The sequence below is a fragment of the Equus quagga genome, chromosome 6 (genome assembly GCF_021613505.1).
Source record: "Equus quagga isolate Etosha38 chromosome 6, UCLA_HA_Equagga_1.0, whole genome shotgun sequence".
Lineage (NCBI taxonomy): Eukaryota > Metazoa > Chordata > Mammalia > Perissodactyla > Equidae > Equus > Equus quagga.
In genome coordinates, this window is record NC_060272.1 from 13,454,695 (window position 1) to 13,476,033 (window position 21,339).

Sequence of the window (21,339 nt, forward strand, 5' to 3'; positions counted from 1 at the left end):
GGGGCGGAGAAGAGGCGCCCCAGCGCTTCGGCCAATCACGAGCCAGGGACCTGCGGTCCCGCCCACTGCCGCAAGCGAGGGCGAGCGCGGGACTAGCCGCCGGGCTGGCGCCGCGAGTCGGCCGGCAGAGTGGGCGCGCGCTGAGACCCAGAGGAGGCAGGCAGGCGGGCAGGCGGCGCGGCCCGCCCGGAGCCGGTGAGGAGCTGCGAGGCCAGCCGGACCCGGAGTGAGCGAGACGGTTGGTCCGCGCCGGCTCGGGGTACCAGCGTCCACTTAGCAACCAACACGCTGTCAGCCACGAAACGTCAGTGAGTCACCTCTGCCCCATAACCACCCCTTAACCCAAGGCCACCCTGCAGTCCCCAGTGTCCTAAGTTCCAGACGTGTGCCCAAACCATGTTCCTGCGTGTTAGACGGCATAAATTGCAAAGCACCAAACCAAGGAAAAGTTCTAGACAAGTGTGATAACATAGAAAACGCTCTAGGTCTAGAAATCAGAGACCCGAGCTCCAGTCCTACCTCTGCCTTGCAAGTATCTGCGTGTCAGGAGGATTGGCCATAACCAGAGCCAGTTTCTGTTGCTTGCAAGCAGGCACCCTTATTAGTACAACTACTAAGGGCCAGGCCTTGTACTAGATGTCTCAAATTCTGTCTCATTTAATCTTTACAAGAACCCTAATGGCCATACATTATCCCCATTTGAGAAACATTATTCCCATATAGAGAAACTTACATAGAGTCAGTCAGCTAGTAAATGGTGAAACTACCGTTTGAACCAAGGTCTGGCTGTCTTCTGAGACTGGGCTTTTGTTTTGTTATAATATGGAAATTTTTTAACATACACAAAAGAGAGCAACAGTAGTATGATCACCCAAACATCCATCACACGGCTTCAACAAATCAACATTTTGTCAATCTTGTTTTATGTATTCCCCTTTTTTATTTTTTGTTGGAGTATTTAAAGCAAACCTCAGACATCAGGTCATCTCACCTATAAATACACCAGTATCAGGGGCCCTGCTCTTAACTATTTTACTACTCCTACAGAATCACCCCAAGAGGGTTACAAAGCAAGAAATGACTGCAAATGCCAAAAGAGATACAAACAAAATGTTTGGGGATATCAGAGAGGTGACATTTAATGGAATTTAAAAATGTAAGTAGGGGGCTAGCCCAGCGGTTAAGTGTGCACGTTCCACTTCAGCGGCCTGGGGTTTGCTGGTTCGGATCCTGGTGCGGACATGGCACTACTTGGCAAGCCATGCTGTGGTAGGTGTCCCACATATAAAGTAAAGGAAGATGGGCACGGATGTTAGCCCAGGGCTAAGTCTTCCACAGCAAAAAGAGGCAGATTGACAACAGATGTTAGCTCAGGGCTAATCTTCCTCAAAAAAAGAAAAAAAAATGTAAGTAGGGACTTTCATGACACAAAATAAAAAGGAATATCAGTTTCACGGATTTAGCACTTTTGTATCTAAGGCTGAAATCATTTCCTACCCAGGAAACCTGCTTTTCTTTTTTCTTGCGTGCTTTTTTTTTCTTTTTCCCATTTTTACCTTTTGGATTGGTTCTCCTTAGATCCTGTCTGTTTTGTCTTCTAGTTCTTTTCATGAAAGGCACTTGTGTGCACACCCAGGTTAAAGTTGTTTGCCAACTCAACCACAGCCTTGCTGATTTTTGCAACCTGCTCCTCCTTGGCAAATCCCTTGAAGTCACGGACAAACCTCTTGAGTGTCTTCTTCCAGATGCACTTCTTCATACACTCCTTGGTGACATTACCCCAAAGCCAACCAAGGTACTCGATGCAGTCATAGATGTTGTCATCTTTCCAGAATTGCTTCAGTGTCTTCTTAGTGTCATCCTCAGTTGCAGCAATAGCCTGCACAAAGGTCCTCCTCAGACAGTGGCCTTAAAAGCTACTCTAACTCCTTGATGCAATGGTTGAATCAAAGAGGTGGTGTTTGGAGGGAGAAACACCCCTTTGATATTGGGATGAAGATCACCAATAAAGGGAGGATGTCCAGAACATCAACAACAATAAGCAAAATCTTGAAAGGTATGTTATTCTCCAAACAGTACTTCTACATTTCACTGGCATGGCAATTCAGGAGGGCATCTTGGGAGTGGAACTGCGTCATCCATGACTTATTGCTCCTGTAGAACACTGGTAGTGTGTGCTTATTGATATGCTTGAAGGTCCTGGAGCATATCACACAGATCACTGAGCCAGATCACAAAGAGTTTCAATTTGTAGCCTACAACATTGCCCCCAAGCAAGACTGTTATCCTGTCCTTAAAAGCCTTGAAACCCGGCATGGATTTGGCTCCCTTATGGAGAAAATCCTTTCAGGCATTTGTTTCCAGAAGAAGGAGCTCTCGTCCATATTGAATATTTGCTTTGGCAAGCAATTTTCCTCCACAATCAGCTTATCTAGAGTTTCCAAAAATTCTTCAGCTACCTTCCCATCAGCACTCACAGACTCACCACTCACTTCCACATTATGTAATGAACAGCAATTCTGGAATTGTTTAAACCATCCAGAGCCAGCAGTAAATTCAACATCATGGTTGGATCCAGTCTTTTCTTTCAACATTGCAAACAAACCTTTTGCTTTGGCCCTGATTGTCTTGGTGCTGAGAAGAATGGAGTTCTGTGTCTGATACACTTCCGTGTCTGATATAGGCCTTGTCGAATTTTTGTTAGTTTCATTGCCTTCAACGAAGCAGCTCCTTTAACAGCTCCCATCACATTGTTCTTGTTCTTCAAGATCGTAGCTATGGTGGAATGGGAAATGCCTGACTAGTGAGCAATAACTATCACTGATTTTCTAACTTTGTAGCCCTTAATCACTTTTAATTTCCTTTCCAGGTCAATCGCTTGACGTGGCCTGTTACTGGCAACATTAGCAGTGGATTTTGTATGCTTAGGGGCCATGATAAACAGAACACAAGGTTAAATCAAGCACAAGAGAAAATGATGCAATCAAGAGATTTGGTAAACATGACATGTAGGAGTCTGCTGCCAGTGTAACATGGCATGCTATTTTACAGTAAACTTTCTTTTTATAAGTAGAAAGAGTACACTCAAATAATGATAAAAAGCACAGTTTAGTAAATACACAAACCAGTAACATAGTCATTTCTTATCAAGTATTATGTACTGTATGTAATTCTATGTGCTATACTTTTATACAACTGGCAGCACAGTAGGTTTGTTTACACCAGCATCACCACAAACACCTGAGTAATGCATTGTGCTATGATGTTATAATGACTACAACATCACTAAGCAATAGGAATTTTTCAGCTCCATTATCTAACAGGACCAGCGTTGTATATGTAGTCATCATTGACTGAAATGTGATTATACAGTGCACAACTGTACAGTGTTTTTAAGAGAATATGTTGGCATTTTGACCTGCACAGTTCTATCTTTTCTGAGCTATGCCACACATTTGGGAGGTTTATCCCAAAACCTGCTTCTTGTTACCAATGTCTGAAAACAGTTGTTTCATATATTTTGTCCAATTCTCTATTTATCCATAGTGGGAAGGAACCAGTTACGCCATCCAAAACCAGTCTGGAACCAGTTACTCCATCATGGCCAGAAACATAAGTCTTCTCTCAGAATCTTGAAAGCATCTTTACATCATCTTGAAGCTTCCAGAATTGCTCTTAAGAAGTCCAATGCCAATCTTATTCTTGATCCATTGTATATTATTACAGTTACCTGTCTACTATATTGTTAGGTAGTGGGTATAGAGAAGAGGGAAGTCAGGGTTGTAAATTAGGGAATCATGTGCAGCCACATGCACAACAAATAGGAAGACTGCACCTCACCTAGAGACCCTGAACTTTGAGCTATATAAATTTGGCTCTCTTTCAGTGGGAGTATGTGCAAACTATGTATGCTGGCTTGGAAACTGTGTTTCCCCAAATCCTCTTCCCTATATGGTTCCTGGTTAGAGTTAAGCAAAAGAGGAATTTGTAAGACATTTAGAAGGAAGAAGTGAAGTGGTAGCCAGTTCCTCAGAAGGTTATTACCGTAAGATAAGTAACATAGTTTCCTGGAACTCAGTTTGTCTTCAGTCTCCACTCTGCATCCAGCTTGTTTTTCCCAACTGCTAGCCCTGCTAACCACCAGCACCCCCAGGTCCAGACGTATAACTGCAAACCCACAGAGACAGTAGCTATCCAGAGGTAACTGGTTCTCATTGACCCCTCCATAAGATCCTTTATCACATTCCCATTTGGCAGCCAGACAGGCTTGGCTTGTTGGCTACCCTTCAAACTCCAACTTGTCCATCTCTGCCAATGCTTCAGGCAGATGTTTTTGGGTTTTGGGTTTTTGTTTTTTTGTTTTTTTTTTTTTTTTCTTGGGGAAGTTTCCCCCTGAGCTAACATCTGCTGCCAACTCTTCCTCTTTTTTTTCTTGCTTGAGGATGATTAACCCTGAGCTAACATCCGTACCAGCCTTCCTCCATTTTGTATGTGGGTTGCCACCACAGCATGGCTGATGAGTGGTGTAGGTCTGCACCCAGGATGCAAACCTGCAAACCCAGGCCGCAAAAGCAGAGTACACAGAACTCAACTACTACACCACAGGGCCAGCCCCAGACTATTTTACTCTCTCTGTCTCCAATCCTCTGAAAGGAACCTGGAGCCATTGACTAAGATGAGTATGCACTGGGGAAGGGAAAATAACCAGAGTTTTCAGGGATTACTAGACCTTGGCTCTGAACTGACGCTAATTCTTAGAGACACAAAATACCATCATGTTCCACCACTGAAAACAGAATCTTATGGAGTTGGGTGATTAGGGGAGTTTTGACTTGGGTCTGTGAGAAAGTGAGCACAGTGCATTGCTAAACCCACATCATGATTATTTCTCCACTTCTAGAATGCATAGTAGGAATAGACACACTCCTCTACTATTCATAACAGCTCTGCTGCCCTAACTGAATCCTGATGGTGCATGGGGTGAGAAGGAGAGAAGTTGTGCATAACTATTTGAGTGATGAAGTGGGGGACTGTGGCGGAGACTACTAGTTGACCCCTAATATCCATCTCCTTCTTATTTCTTTAGTAAAACCAGTCTCACAATTAAGCTATGTACATGGCCCTCAGGTAAGAACTACACTTCCCAACTTCATTGCAGCAAGAGTGCCAGGTTACTAACTTTTGGCCCATGGGATTTCAGCAGAAGTGACATGGGAAACTTTGGAGTTGTGCCCTTAAAGAGAAGGGGCATGCCTTCCACTTTCCCTTATCCTCTTCCTAGGTTGCCAGAATGTGGGCATGATGGTGGGGGCAGAGTTGTCATCTTAGTTGTTAAGAAGGAAGTCAGACTGGTGTTGAGGCAGGCAAAATAATATACAAGCAACCTCTAGGTGCCTGACATTATGGAGATGCCATTATCAGCCCTAGAATGTTTTGCTCAGACTTTTGTGCAAGAGAGATAAACACTGTATCTTCTTGAAGTTACTGTGTTTTGTTTTGTTTTGCCTTCATTACAATAGCAGAATATGCATCCTAACTAATAGAGAACTACTATATATCTTTCCCCTCTCCATTTAAAGTGATAGATGGTAAGGGAAATATCTAAGACAATTGAGGACATGGCGGGGACTGGCTAACTGTTCTCCAAACCTATTCACTCTTCATTCTGCACGTGGCTAGGCAACATTCCCACTCCTCCATTACAGTTAGAAGTGGTACTATACCTGCATTATGGACAATGGAATGTGAGTGGAAGGGAAATACACCAACCTCTAGGATTGGCTCATAAAACCTTCCGTGCAGTCCTTCACACCCTTTCTTTCTCCTCTCACCTGCTGAGACACCTATCGGTTCCAGATGGAAGGAGCACTGCTATCTCAATGACTAAGCAGACCAGATCCTTCTTGCCTTCCCCCACTGAACTGTGACATGAGCAAGAAATAAACTTTTTATTTTCTTAGGCCATTGAGTTTTGGGGATTGTTAGAGCAGTTAGTCTACCCAGCCTAATGCAGTATTAATAGAGGAAAATTAGACAGACTGAAAAGGACTCTGTACACATCAGAAGGAAAAAGGTAATATTTAAGAACAAAGTAGATTCTTTTTTTTTTTGAAAATGGAATGAAAGAATTTTTAACACTAAATTATATGATTCATGAATTTTGACAATGAAGAACTCTTCAAAATCAAAGTGTTAAAGTATTTTCCACTATTAATATACATTAGACTACTGCTTAACAACTTTCTCAGAATAAAAATATATGTTAAGAACATCAAGAATGGTAATCATCCTGTGAATAACAACCAAGGTATCTAAAAATGTGTCAAGGATTTCTTCTCAAAGAATTCAATATTAGAGTATGCTCTAGAGAAGGTGTTGGCAGACTTTTTCTGTATAAGAGACAGTAACTATTTCAGGCTTTGAGATCCACATCTATCTCTGTTGCAAATTCTTTTTTGTTTCTTTAATAACACTTTAAATATGTAAAAAAAAAAAAAAAAGTCTTAGCTTGCAGTCCTTTTAAAAACAGGTGGCAGGCTGGATTTGGCCTGGGGTGTAGTTTGCAGACCCCTGCTCTAGAGTAGTTCTACACTAAATGTAGTCCAGCAACCAGTGCCAATTGGCCAACTCTTTTTGACAGTTCTATGATAAGATCAACGCCTATCTTCTAACTATTTCTGTATTTATCCCTACAGGGACTATCTTAGTCAGTTCAGGCTGCTATAACAAATGTTCCGTAGGCTGTGTGGCTTAAACAATAAATATTTACTTCTCACAGTTCTGGAACTTGTCCAGTCTAAGATCAAGGTGCCAGCAGACCCAGTGTCTGGTGGGGGCTGCTTCTTGGTTCGCAGATGGCCATCTTCTGCTTGTATCCTCACATGGTGGAGAGCAGAGAGAGAGGAACCAAGCTCTCTCACGTCTCTTCTTATAAGAGCACTAAACCCATTCATGAGCATTCCCCTCTCATGATCTAATTACCTTTCAAAGGCCCCACCTCCAAATACCATCATGCAGGGGATTAGCCTTCAACATATGAATTTTGGAAGGACACAAACATTTAGTCAATAGCAGGAACCTATAACCAACATTTCAAGGATTGACACTGGCTTTTCGGCCACATTCTGTGTAGTGCCTGAAGACATGTCATGTTTTATGGGCATCTACCATCATTTGAACACTTTTCTAATTTTGGGGAGTTTCCCACATGGTGAGTTCTTCGCAAGATAAAACCAGACGCTTACTTTGTCTTCCTCCCTTACAGTTAGGTGCAGGCAAATGACCTAGCTGCACCAGTAGCTGAATCCTAAAAAGACATTGATTCAACATAGCAATGTGATGAAGCAGTTGCTACACAGAGCCCCATTTTCTGGTGAGGGCAGCAGCAGAGGCTTCCAGCTATTGGAGGTACCAATGGCAGAGATTCTGCCATCAACTACCTAGCTACAGGGTTCATGTCGAGTCCCAGTGGCAGTGGGATCTTTGTTGGGGTCTTGTAGTAACATTGGGGCATTTTTTCCTGGCTGTGTATCCTCCAAGTTGACTCTTGAGCCCTTTGGAGATCTTGTGACTTACGTTCCTTAGTAGATTCCATTTCTATTTAAACTAGCTAGACTCTCCCATTGTTTGCACCTAAGAACATACTGATATAGATGCTTACTGATAAATGAAGTTACTTCACCATCTTCAATTAAATAGTATATGTATACTGTCACTAAAATCAGAGCTGTCTTTGTTCAATAAAAGTTTATTGAGTTTTTTTGTTCCAGTTAGTGTAACAGAAATACAAAAATGTGGTCTCTTTCCTAAAGGAGTTTACCATTTATCTAGAGAGTCAAAAGTAGCACGCTGAAAAAAAATAATAAGAATCAAATTATGTATCACTACACAAAAGCCCACTTCTAAATAGCCCATGAGATGCAGCCATGCTCAGAGCTTTTTCTTAGCATAGCAACCATAAGAGATTTCTTAAGCTTTAAGTAGCCATATTTTGTGTCAAGTGACCTTCTCATTTGGGTCATAATTTATTGGCCAAAGAACTGAACTCAACTATTATGGAAGATCTTGGGGAAATTCCCAAATACACTTGAGCCCCTCGCACCTATGCATAACAATTTTTATTTGCACAGGAACAAATTAGTAATAGTTTATGACCATTGTCTTTAAGCAAAGTAGTCCAGGGTCCCCCAATCCTTTCATATCTGCATTGGGGGAACAAGTAACATTTTTAAATACTGTCGTTTAGGAAACTTCCTTGCTTATTCTTTCTAATACATGTAGATAAAGGATAAACTCGATTCTATCCTAAAAGATCAAGAGCTACAAAGAGTCAATTTATGGCTCAGATGAAAGAGATGGAGTGGATAAAATAATAATAATTAACATTTATTGAATGCTTAGTCTATGTCAGAGACGGTCTGTTCTAAGTGGTCTAAATGTATTCTCAATCCTTATAACAACTCAGTAAGATGGATACTGTTATTACTCTCTTTTTACAGGTGAGCTAATTAAACAGTTTGCCCAAGGTGAACAGCTAGTGAGTGGCAGAGTTTGGATAACGAACCTACGCAATATGAGTCCAGAGCACATACACTCTACTCTGCTATACTGCCTTTCTACACAGGTATACAAAAAGCTGCAGGATACAAAATCAATACACAAAAATCTGTTGCATTTATATACACTAGTAACAAACTATCAGAAAGAGAAATTAAGAAAACAATCTTATTTACAATTGCGTCAAATACCAAGAATATGTTTAACCAAGGAGGTGAAAGATCTGTATACTGAAAACTTTAAAACATTGGTGAAAGTAATTGAAGAAGACACAAATAAATGGAAAGATATTCTGTGCTCATAGATTGGAAGAACTAATATTGTTAAAATGTCCACACTACTCAAAGGCATCTACTGATTCAAGCAATTCCTATCAAAATTTCAACGGCATTTTTCATAAAACTAGAAAAAACAATGTTAAAATTTGTTTAGAATCACAAAAGACCTGCATAGCCAAAGCAATCCTGAGAAAGAAGAACACAGCTAAAGGCATCACTCTTCCTGATTTCAAACTATATTACAAAGCTTTAGTAATAAAAACAGTATGGTATTGGCATAAAAACAGACACATAGATCAATGGAACAGAATAGAGAACCCAGAAATAAATTCATGTATATATAGTCAATTAACTTACAACAAAGGAGCCAAAAATATACACTGGGGAAAGGATAGTCTTTTCAATAAACGGTGTTGGGAAAACTGGAGAGCCACATGCAAAAGAATGAAACTGGACCACTATCTTATACCATACACAAAAATCAATTCAAAATGGATTAAAAACTTAAATGTAAGATCTGAAACCATGAAACTCCCAGAAAAAAATGTAGGTGGTTAGCTCCTTGATGCTGGTCTTCTTAATGATTTTCTTTGATATGACACCAAAAGCAAAGACAGCAAAAGCAAAATAAACAAGTGGGACTACATCAAACTAAAAACTTCTGCAGAACAAAGGAAATCAACAACAAAATGAAAAGGCAACCTACAGACTGGGAGAAAATATTTACAAATCATATATCTTATAAGGGGTTAATATCTAGAATATATAACGAACTCACACAACTCAATAACAAAATTAATAATCTGATTAAAGACTGGGCAGAGGAACTGAGCAGACATTTTTCCAAAGAAGACATATAAATGGCATGTACATGAAAAGGTATTCAACATCACTAATCCCCAGGGAAATGTACATAAAACCACAGTGAGATATCGCCTCACACCTCTTAGAATGACTATCATGAAAACAACAAGAGATAACAAGTGTTCACAAGGATGTAGAGAAAAGGGAACCCTTGTGCACTGCTGATGGGAATGTAAATTGGCACAGCTACTATGGAAAACAATATAGAGGTTCATAAAAAAATTAATAATAGAACTACCATATGATCCAGCAATCCCACTTCTAGGTATATATCCAAAGGAAATGAAAACAGGATATTGAAGAGATATCCGCACTCCCATGTTCATTGCAGCATTATTTACAATAGCCAAGATATAGAAGCAAACTAAGTGTTCATCAACAGATGAATGGATAAAGATGTGGTATATATATAATGGAATATTATTCAGCCATGAGAAAGAAGGAAATTCTGCCAATTACAAGAACATCGATGGACCTAGAGGGCATTATGCTATGTGAAATAAGCCAGACAGAGAAAGATAAATACTGCATCATATCACTTATATGTGGAATCTAAAAAATAAGAAAAAAAGTCAAACTCGTAGGAACAGAGTAGAAAAGTGGTTGCCAGGGGCTGAGTGGTGGGGGAAATAGGGAGAGGCTGGTAACAGAGTACAAACTTTCAGCAATAAGATAAATAAGGTCTGAAGATCTAATATAAAATATGACTGTAGTTGATAACATTGTATTATATAATGGAAATTTCCTAAGAGAGAAGAGCTTAATTGTTCTTACCAAAACATATATCTATATCTATATCTATATATATCTATCTCTGTGAGGTGTTGGATGTATTAATTAACCAGATGGGAGAAATCCATTCACCATGTGTATATATATCAAATCACAACGATGTGCACTTTAAATATCTTACAATTTTTATGTCAATTATACATCAATAAAGCTGAAAATTTTAAATAATTAATTAATTAATTAAAAAATACTCCCCAAAATTGACAAGGTCATTAAAAAGAGGAAGACGGAAACTATCACAGACAAGAGATGACTAAGGAGACATGATGACTAAATGCAATGCAGTATCCTAGATTGGATCCTGAAACTAAAAACTGTAAAGACTACTGAAATCCAAACAGGTGCTAGAGGTTAGTTAGTAATAACGCACCAATGATGTTTCTTAGTTTTAACAAATGTACCACAGCAATGTAAGATGTTAACATTAGGGGAAACTGAGCGAGGAGTGCATGGGAACTCTGTATTTTGTCTTTACAACTTTTCTATAAATCTATAATTTTTTCAAAATAAAAAGTTTACCACCATTTTAAAAAAGGTAACTGAAAGGTAGACAAATAGGTATTCTGGATTAAAGACTTTCAGGCAGAGAGAATAGCTTGTGCTATACTCATGAAGCGTGAATCCAGCAGCCTGCATTCACAAATCAAAAATGGTACAACTTGAGCAAAGAAAGCGTTTAGACACAAACTGAGGGAATAGGAAAGGGTCAGATCCTGAAGAAAGTAAATATTATACTCAGAGTTTAGGGTTTTTATCTTTGAGGCCACAAATCTCATTGTGGCAAAAAGTGGGGCACATGTGGGACAAGGCTGTGTTTGGCTTTAGCCCTGTGTGTGTGTGTGCACGTATGTGAAATTGAATTAGTTAACTATATTCAAAATATGGCAGCTATGGGGCCAGCCCAGTGGCGTAGTGGTTAAGTTCGTGCACTCCGCTTTGGCAGCCCAGGGTTCACTGGTTTAGATCCTGGGCATGGTCCTACACCCCAGTCATCAAGCCATGCTGTGGCAGCCTCCCATATAGAAGAACTAGAAGGACATACAACTAGGATGTACAACTATGTACTGGGGTTTTCAGGGGTGGGAGGGAGAGGAAGGTTGGCATCTGATGTTAGCTAAGGGCCAATCTTCCTTTAAAAAAAAAAAAATGGCAGCTTTCACATAAAATTCAAAATTTTCCACTCCTCTTGAGTTATCAAAATATTTAACAATGCAGGGATTCCCACCCAAAAATATTCAAAAGCGTCTCCATTTGCCACACCCAGTACCCTACACATTCTCTATAGATGATTGTGTTTTTTATCCCTTTTCTTTGAGGTGGGAAATCTGAAGCATCTTAATCCACAAAGTGATGTTGTATTTGCATTTTAGAAAGTATTTTGCATCATTCTAGAACTATAGCAGAAGTATCCACGTGAATAAATCTCACAAATATAAGATTGGACAGAAATAAATAAAAGAAAAAAGTTGCAGAAGAACACATACGGTTTGATAAAATTTTTAGAAAAGCTTTCAAATAAGTGAAACAATCTCATATTATTGAAGGATGCGTACATACGTAATGAAGGGATGAAACAGTATACGAGAATGCCGGTCTATGAATTTGAGGACGGGCTGCCCTTCCTGAGGGAGGCTGTATCAGTTTCCTAGGGCTGTCATAGCAAAATACCACAAACTGAGTAGCCTAAACAGAGATTGATTTTCTCACAGTTTTGGAGGCTAGAAGTCCAAGATCAAGGTGCTGGCCAATTTAGTTTCTGGCGAGACCTCTCTTCTGGCTGGTAAGACAGTGCCTTCCCACTGTGTCTTCACATGGTCCTTCCATGTGTGTGCGTGTGCAGGGAGAGAGATCTCTGATATCTCTTCTTATAAGGTCACTAATCCTACAGGATTAGGGTCCCACCCTTATGACCTCATTTAACCTTCAATTACGTCCATAAAGGCCCTGTCTCCAAATACAGTCACATTGAGGATTAGGGCTTCAACGTATGAATTTGCGGGAGACACATTCAGCCCATGAGACCTTCCCATGAGGGGTCACACAGAGCACACTCTTTTCCCAGCAATGAAAATGCATATGTGCAATGTTTCTGCCCAGGGAAGGTTATCAGAAACTCAGTGACCAACATTTCTATTAGGGGCTGGTCATGTAGGCACCCTCTGTCTAGCATGTATCCAGATTTCCAGCAAGAAAGCAGGCATTCAGCATAAACCACATTGTTTGCACAGTCTGAGCACAGCATGCTACCCTTACCAGTGGGGAACAGTAAGAACACTCCTGAAATCCAGCCAAGGGCCAAGGTGGCAAGCAGGCCATTCTAAGGATAGTCACTTGAGGTTTGCTGTGTTAACTCTCTTTTGTACACTTACCAATGACCTCTTCAGCTCTTCTTCATTGTTCCCACCTCCTGAATAAAGACTACTGAGATACCCAATTGCAAACCACTAAAACTGGTAAAATAATTGTCTACAAATTATTTTGTTTCTAGGTTTCAATACTATTGTCAAAGACAATCATACTACACTTTATGACTTAAAGGGCCCTGGAGATGTGTCACTGACCTTAATGTCCATAACATGTTCTTTCCCAAAGTAATCATTGATTATATCCTTCTAAATTAATTGTGTATCATACTTCAGGAGATCCCACCCTCTTCCATCCCAGGAGTGCTCATTAACATAGTAGGCAAGCTCTTCAGTCTTATTATCATAGCAGAGATAGCTTGGCAGCCATCCCAATCCAACGATGGGGGTGGAAACACTTTAAAGCACAGTCAAGGATGTTTCTAGTGCATGTCCTACCGCCTGCAAAAAATCCTGGTAAAATTATAAATATAGGAGCCGGCACCCATGGCCAAGTGGTTAAGTTCGCACAATCTGCTTCTGCAGCCCAGGGTTTCACCAGTTTGGACCCTGGGCGCCGACATGGCATCATTCACCAGGCGGTGCTGAGGCGGGGTCCCACAAGGCACCACCAAAGGGACCTACAACTAGAAAGTACAACTATGTACTGCGGGGCTTTGGGGAGAAGGAGAAAGAGATTTTAAAAAAAAGGAAAAGAAAATTGGCAACAGATGTAAGCTCAGGTGCTGATCTTAAAAAAAACACAAGCCTCCACGGGGCTGGCCCCGTGGCCGAGTGGTTAAGTTCGCGCGCTCTGCTGCAGGCGGCCCAGTGTTTCATTGGTTTGAATCCTGGGTGCAGACATGGCACTGCTCATCAAACCACGCTGAGGCAGCACCCCACATGCCACAACTAGAAGGACCCACAACGAAGAATATACAACTATGTAACGGGGGGCTTTGGGGAGAAAAAGGAAAAAATAAAATCTTTAAAAAAAAAAAAACACAAACCTCTAAATATAGAAAAGAGAATACAACCGAAGCTTCTTCAAACACCTACAAATGAACTGTATAAAATTGCCCCAACAATGGGAGACCCAAACAAAGTGTTTTGGTAAATGCATGTTTATTATCAAAATGAAGTTTTCTCTTTTGAGAAAACCACGGCTTTAGCCATAGTATTCAGTTTCCCACCTAGGAAATCGTGAACTCGCTCTCTCCAGGGGCAGAAGCACTGATTTCATAGGAATTTTTATTAAGGAACTTTGTAAAGCTCAACACTTCACCGCCCATGGCACCCTCAACCCCCAGGTAATATAGAAAGGACAAATAGAATTCTCGACTCTAGTTAAATTTTTAGAAACTCTTGAACTTTCTTGGCTTAAACATGCCTTTTGTCATACTGAAAATGAAGTAAGCTCCATAGAGTGACTTTCAACGTATTAACTGATAGTTAGGCATCTTATCTGCCTGGGAATGTTACCCCAATTATAGACTCTGCCTTATTACAGGCTGACATTGCAAATGACTCACGTGATACACTCAGTTTTTAAAATTTTTTTAAATTATAGTAAATTGTACATGAGATTCACTGTTTTAACCATTTTTAAGTCTATAAGTTCAGTGGCATTAAGTACATTCACATTGTACAACCATCACCACCATCTATCTCCAGAACTTTATTTTAAAATTATTTCATTGAGGTCATATTGGCTTATAACTGTAATTTCAGGTGTGCATTACTATATAACCATCTCTGTATAGACCGCACCGTGTTCACCATCAATAGTCTAGGTTTTATTCATCACCATACACATGTGCGCCTTCACCCCTTTTGCCCTCTCCCCATCCCCTTCCCCTCTGGTAACCACTAATTTGTCCAGAACTTTTTTCATCTTGCAAAACTGAAACTCTGCACCCATTAAACACTAACTCTCCATTTTCCCCTCCCCTCAGCCCCTGGCAACCACCATCCTACACTCTGTCCCTATGAATTTGACTATTCTAGGTACTTCATATAAGTGGAATCAATATACGGTTTTATCAACAGACACGAGTAGCTTTTCCAAAACATCCTTCAAAACAACCCTATTTACTATTTAAAACCCAGAGGCTTCATCTTCTGAAAGAGACATCAGAAAAAGACTCCCTCGACATCATTCAATAGAAAAGACCTTACAGGCACTATTAACAACTCACACACTGAACTCTAGGGTGTTGATCCTTGCATCCGTGTTTGTTAATGAAGGAAAACTAAGGCCCTCTTAATCAGGAAGACTGTTCCTTGCCAGAGACCTCAACCTGAGACTTCTTAGGAATCCTCCAGAAGCAGAAAACTGCAGGAAAACAGCTTCCACTCAGGACTATAAGAAAAAATTAATGACTGCGTGAAGGAGACAGCCCAAGAGCCAGGGAACATGCGAAGTCAGGGAACTGGCACCATACTTGTTGCACTTCAATCTGTACATATTTTCTTCATGTTCCCATATATTTCTTTCATCTTTTTTGGTCTGAGGCTCTGTATTGTTGATGAACAGCTTGTTACTTCCTAACTACAGTGCCTATAAGTAATGGTTTACTGGAGCCAGGTAGAATCAGTTTATGAGAATCCATTGTGAAATTATCAAGAATCTTGCCAGACAGTTGTTAAATCTTCAGTAGCTTGAAATCAGCCTGTGGAAATATTTACACAATGGAAATCAGAAAACACTACAAATCAGGGTCTCCCTCACTCTCATTCTCCCAGAGAATCTCCCAGAATTCTCCCAGAGAATTCTGTCACTGGCGCTGGACCAATCACGCTAAGTGACATCTTGATTTAAGGTCCTGCTGGATATTGATTTCCCATGCAAACTATGACCTGAAAACTCGCTGCCAATTCCTTTCACAATCGTGCTTGGCTCCAAAACAGGATGTTTCTTGTTAGAGGGAGAAGGGAAGATGCAGAATACGTCTTAATATTGTCTGGGAAAGGTAGGCACCATTGCTTGTCAGTATAAGCCTGGGCAACTCAGGACCAGCCTGTGTGTTTAATTCCTGTTATTAGCAAAGTAAGTTTCCATTTCCACACATGCGGAATGATCCCAATTTTTCATTTGTAGGCACAAACTGTCCTCACTCTGAACTCTTATTCTTTCTTAAAGTGAGCACTGAGTATTTTGACATAACAATAAGGGTGCATTCCAGGCTGGGCTGTTTTTCAGGCTGGGGAACTTCATGTGTTGAATGCAGATGGTGTAAACTCTTACTTAAATGCTAGGCTTAATTCCACTGTAATTATCTGTGCAATTATTTATTTAACATATATACCTCCTGTAAATTCTAGCATAGTAGGGACTATACCTTTATTATTCACTGTTGTATCTCCTGTGCCTGGCACAAGTACTAGGCACACATTGTTGAATTAAAAAAATATATATATCATGACTTTATATTGATAGTTCCAATTCAAAGTTAAAATTACAATACTTTGTTTCTTATCTTCTTAACTTGTAAATCTTGGGTGCTAATAAAAGTAATATTTACTTGTTTTATTTTATAATATACAAAAGTATATTTATTTTATAATATTTTATAATATACAAAAGTACAAGAACAACAATATTACTAACAGTAAACTTATTGAATAAAATTTAAAATATTTTTGCGGTTTTATTTGTCCTTAGAGTCTGTCTCTAGTTTTGCCTATTCTAGATGTTTCATATAAATGGTATCACACAGTATGTAATTTTTTTGTGCCTGACTTCTTTCCCTTAGCAAAATGTTCATCCACGTTATAGCATCTATCAATACTCTTCTTTATTTTTTGAGTTATTTATCTATGATAGAAATTAGCTATTTTGTGTAATTTAAGCTGCAAATATTTTCTACCAGTTTTTCATTTGTCTTTTGACTTTATGATGTTTTTGCCAAGCAGAAGTTTATATCTATCTATCTATTTAGATAAATAGACAGATGTATTTTAATGTATCAATGTTTCTCTATGACTTCTGGAATTTGAATTGTTATAGAAAGGCTTCACTCATGTCCAAGTTATAAAGAAATGGACATATATTTTTTCTTGAGCTTATGTTTTCACTTTTTTACATTGAAATAACTAATCTACTTGGAGTCTATTTTAATGTAAGGTAAAGGACATAAATCCAAATGTATGTTTTTTTAAATGACTCTCCAGTCATGCTAACACCAACTTTAAAAAGTTAATCTTTTCCTTCAATGATTTGAGATGCTACCTTCATCACATGCTAAATTTCCATATGTACTTGGAACTATTTCCATTGGTTTGCCTGTCTAGCCAGGCATCAACACCACATTGTTTTAATTATAGGGTCCTCATAGTAATTTTTAATATGTAGTATGGGCAGTCCCCTCTTATTGCTCTTCCTTTTGAAGATGTTCATAAGTATTCTTGATTATTTATTTTTCAATATGAAGTTTAGGATCCAGTGCCAAGAAAAATTTTGCTGGCATCTTTTTGGGGAATTATATTAAATCTATATATTAACCTGGGGAGATTTGACATATTTATGTTGATTGGTCCTATCCAAGAACAAAGAATGTAGAGTTGCTATTTTTGTTTAATCCTACTTTTGTGATTTTTCAGGACTTTTTAAAAATCTTCCTCATATAGGCTTTGTGTATAATCTGTTAAAGCACGGTGATCCCATCCTCTGCATGATTGGGTCAGTTGAGTATGACCAATCATCTTAGCAACTCTTCTCTCTGAGGAGAGGTGAAGAAGTGGGCTGACAGGTAAACAAAAGAGCAAACATTTTCTATGTTCTACTTTCCCTGATTTTTGTTCTATTAACTCCACTGAGGGTTTTGCATATGTGTATGTTCCCAGCTATGCTATCATATAGCACAATTGAAACACTGTCTTTAGTAAGATTTACAAACAATATGGCCGAGCATGATGAGAGATGGGATTCACTAAAGAGCGAATTTTGGGATCTAGTGTATAATAGGGCTTTGGAGGAAAATTATTTTATTGTTTACTCAGTTGAGAGATTTCTGAAGGGACATTTCATCTACCCAATGAACTGATTCCAGAAGGAGTCAAGGAGAAATAGCAATCATTAGGAAAGTGGTTTCACAAAAGTAAAAGCAGGACTTTCCTGATATCCTGTTAGATGCTTTTCCTGTGAGAGACAGCTGTACTCCAGGTTAACTCTAGGCTTGCATTAAAACCTAATGGAATAAAAGAGTACATAAAATAAGGAAGTATAGGGGGAAAGGAAAAAGGCTATTTCTTTCTTCAAATCCTTCCAGCTCCTCTTCAGCTCAGAGAACAAAGAGGTTTATGATCTAGAACCAGCAGCAACCTTGTATTAATCATGTTCACCCATCTCTCTGTTGACACCATCATCTCAGCCTCTTCTGGGACCCTTGAGATACCCACAAGTTGGCAAAATAAAATACCTCCTCTTCCAAAAGGTTTCCCATACTTTGAATCTTTCTTATCACCCTTATTCCCTGTTAAAATGCACCAGAACACTCATACAATGGGGTACCATGTACCTGTAAAAAGGAATGAGGAAAATCTCTATATACGACAGTGGAGTGATTTTCAGGATATATTGTTAAGAGAAAAAATCAAGGTAGAGAAAAGAATGTATAGTTTGCTAGCATTTATCTAATAAAGAACTGTAGATATAGATATACATATACAGATATGCTTATATTAATAATAAACAATGTAGATATCCACAGTCCCTGCCTCCGTTCCTCCCACCAGTCTGGCTTGCTCATGCCCAGAGAGCCTGTAGCTCCCCTGCACCATGTGTGGCATTTGGACCCTTTTGGGCAGTGATGATTGTCTCTCTCATTAGTGTCTAAGTGATATGAAGATTACACACAGAAGTCTAGATGCATTTTGTCCTCAGAATGTCAATGGACATCAACTTCTGCTTTGGATTTCACCAGTTGGTGGTAGTTGACCAGCTGTTTGGAACGTAGCCAGTTGGAGCAAAGAAATATCCTTATTTGTGGCTCTCTTACAATGGTGAAATCTACAACCACAAGGTGATGAAACACCATTTTGAATTTGATTACCAGACCAAAGTTGATGGCGAGATAATCCTTCATCTTTATGACAAAGGAGGAACTGAGCAAACAATTTGTATGTTAAATGGGATGTTTGCATTTGTTTTATTGGATATCGCCAATAAGAAAGTGTTCCTGGGCACAGACACCTACGGAGTCAGGCCTTTGTTTAAAGCCATGAGAGAAGATGGATTTTTGGCTGTGTGTTCAGAAGTTAAAGGTCCTGTTAACTTGAAGCACACCACAATTCCTTTTTCAAAGTGGAAACTTTTCTTCCAGGACAGTATCAAGTTTTGGATTTAAAGCCAAATGGTAAAGTTGCATCAGTGAAAATGCCTAAATACCATTGCTGTAGAGATGAACATCTGCATGCCCTCTATAACAATGTGGAGAAACTATTCCCAGGTTTTGAGATAGAAATTGTGAAGAAAAAGTGAGGAGAATCAGAGACAGCAAGTATGGATACCTCTTTCAAGGACTCTAGCTATAAAGGAGAGTAAGAAATAGTGATGAGAGATATTACAGCATGTATGTCTATGCATATGTTATAAATGATCCAGTGGAGAGGAGGAAAACTGATGCTGCAGGAGACAGGGGGAAGAAGCCTTAAAACCGAACCTCAAACAAGGTATACCTGCTGTGATTCCATTGGGATAAAGTAATTAATGTTTGGGAAAGTAGATTTATTCATGTGATTTTTTTCTTCTTCATATACATGCATACTTCTGGATCCTTTGTGAGAATGCTATTACAAAACATTTGATGACATACAGAAGGACTGGATGCCTTTTATCAGGGAGCTTGGATTCCAGCTTGGTTGCTGTCACCCTGCTGAAGCAGCTAAGAGAGGCTCAAGCATAGTATGTTCTCCAGACATTTGCGCTTGGCATGGAAGACAGTCCCAATTCACTGGCTGCTAGAAAGGTGGCAAATCACATGCAGTGTGAACATCAGGAAGCCTTTTTTAACTCTGAGGAAGGCATTCAGGTTCTGCATAAAGTCATATTTTCCTTGGAAACTTATGACATTACAACAGTTCATGCTTCAGTAGATATATATTTAATTTCCAAGTACATTTGGAAGAACACAGACAGCATGGTGATCTTCTCTGGAGAAGGTTCAGATGAACTTACACAGGGTTATATATATTTTCACAATCAACTTCTTCTAAAAAAGTCAAGGAGGAGAGCGAGAGACTTCTGAAAGAACCCTATTTGTTTGATGTTCTCCACACAGATCAAACTACTGCTGCCGACAGCCTTGAACTGACAGTCCCATTCCTGGAACATCAGTTTACTTCCTATTACTTGTCTCTGTTATCAGAAATGAGAATTCTGGAGAAGGGAATAGAAAAAAAATCTGAGAGAGATATTTGAGGACTCTGATCCAATACTTAAAGAGATTCTCTGGTGACTGAAAGAAGACCTCAGTGATGGGATAACCTCAGTTAAGAATTTCTGGTTTAGGGAGCTGGCCCTGTGGCCAAGTGGTTAAGTTCACATGCTCCGCTTCAGCGGCCCGGGGTTTCACCAGTTCAGATCCTGGGTGCAGACCCAGCACAACTCATCAAGCCATGCTGAGGTGGTGTCCCACATATCACAACCAGAAGGACCTACAACTAGAATATACAACTACGTACTGGGGGTCTTTGGGAAGAAGAAGAAAAAAAAAAAAAAAGACTGGCAACAGATTTCAGCTCAGGTGCCAATTTAAAAAAAAAGAAAAGAAGAAGAAGCATTTCTGGTATAGGATTTTACAGAATATATTGATTATCAGGTTGATGATGCAAGGATGGCAACTTCAGGACAAAAGTTTCCCTTCAGTATCCTAAAACTAAAGAAGGCTATTACTACTAGAAAATCTTTGAATGCCACTACCCAGGGCAGTCTGACTGGCTGACCAGTTAATGGATGCCCAAGTGGATCAATGCCACTAACACTTCTGCCTGCACTCTGACCCATTACAAGTCAGCTGCCAAAGCTTAGGCACTCTCTAAGCTACAGACTGAAAGTGTTTCATCTTCCTGTGAAGGGTAGCAGGTTTGAGGGCAGGTAGGGACAGAAATGAGGGTCAACTCCTCAGACTTACTTGGACATGAAAAAAATAAAAATCTCAAATCTAAAAGAGAACAAAAAATAAATCATAAAATTAAAAAGAAATGGTTACCAGTGGGGTGGGAGAAGGAATAAGATGGAGGAGACAGATATAGAAGTCAGACATGTTTTGTATACTTGACTTTGAAACTATGTAAATATTTTACACCTAAAACAAAATTAAATTTTAGGCAATCTCTAAGTATCCGAAGCAAAATGAAACAAATAAAAATACTAAGAATCTGCCAGAGCAATTTGGCAGGAAAAGGAAATAAAAGGAATCCGAATAGGCAATGAAGAAGTGAAACTCTCGCTGTTCGCAGATGACATGATCTTATATATAGAAAACCCCAAAGACTCCACTGGAAAA

The 21,339-nt window shown here is 39.5% G+C and overlaps 1 pseudogene; it reads left to right on the forward strand.

Moving 5' to 3' along the window:
* Positions 1 to 18,611: 18,611 nt before the first annotated feature.
* Positions 18,612 to 20,861, forward strand: LOC124241374 (asparagine synthetase [glutamine-hydrolyzing]-like; annotated as a pseudogene).
* Positions 20,862 to 21,339: the final 478 nt, after the last annotated feature.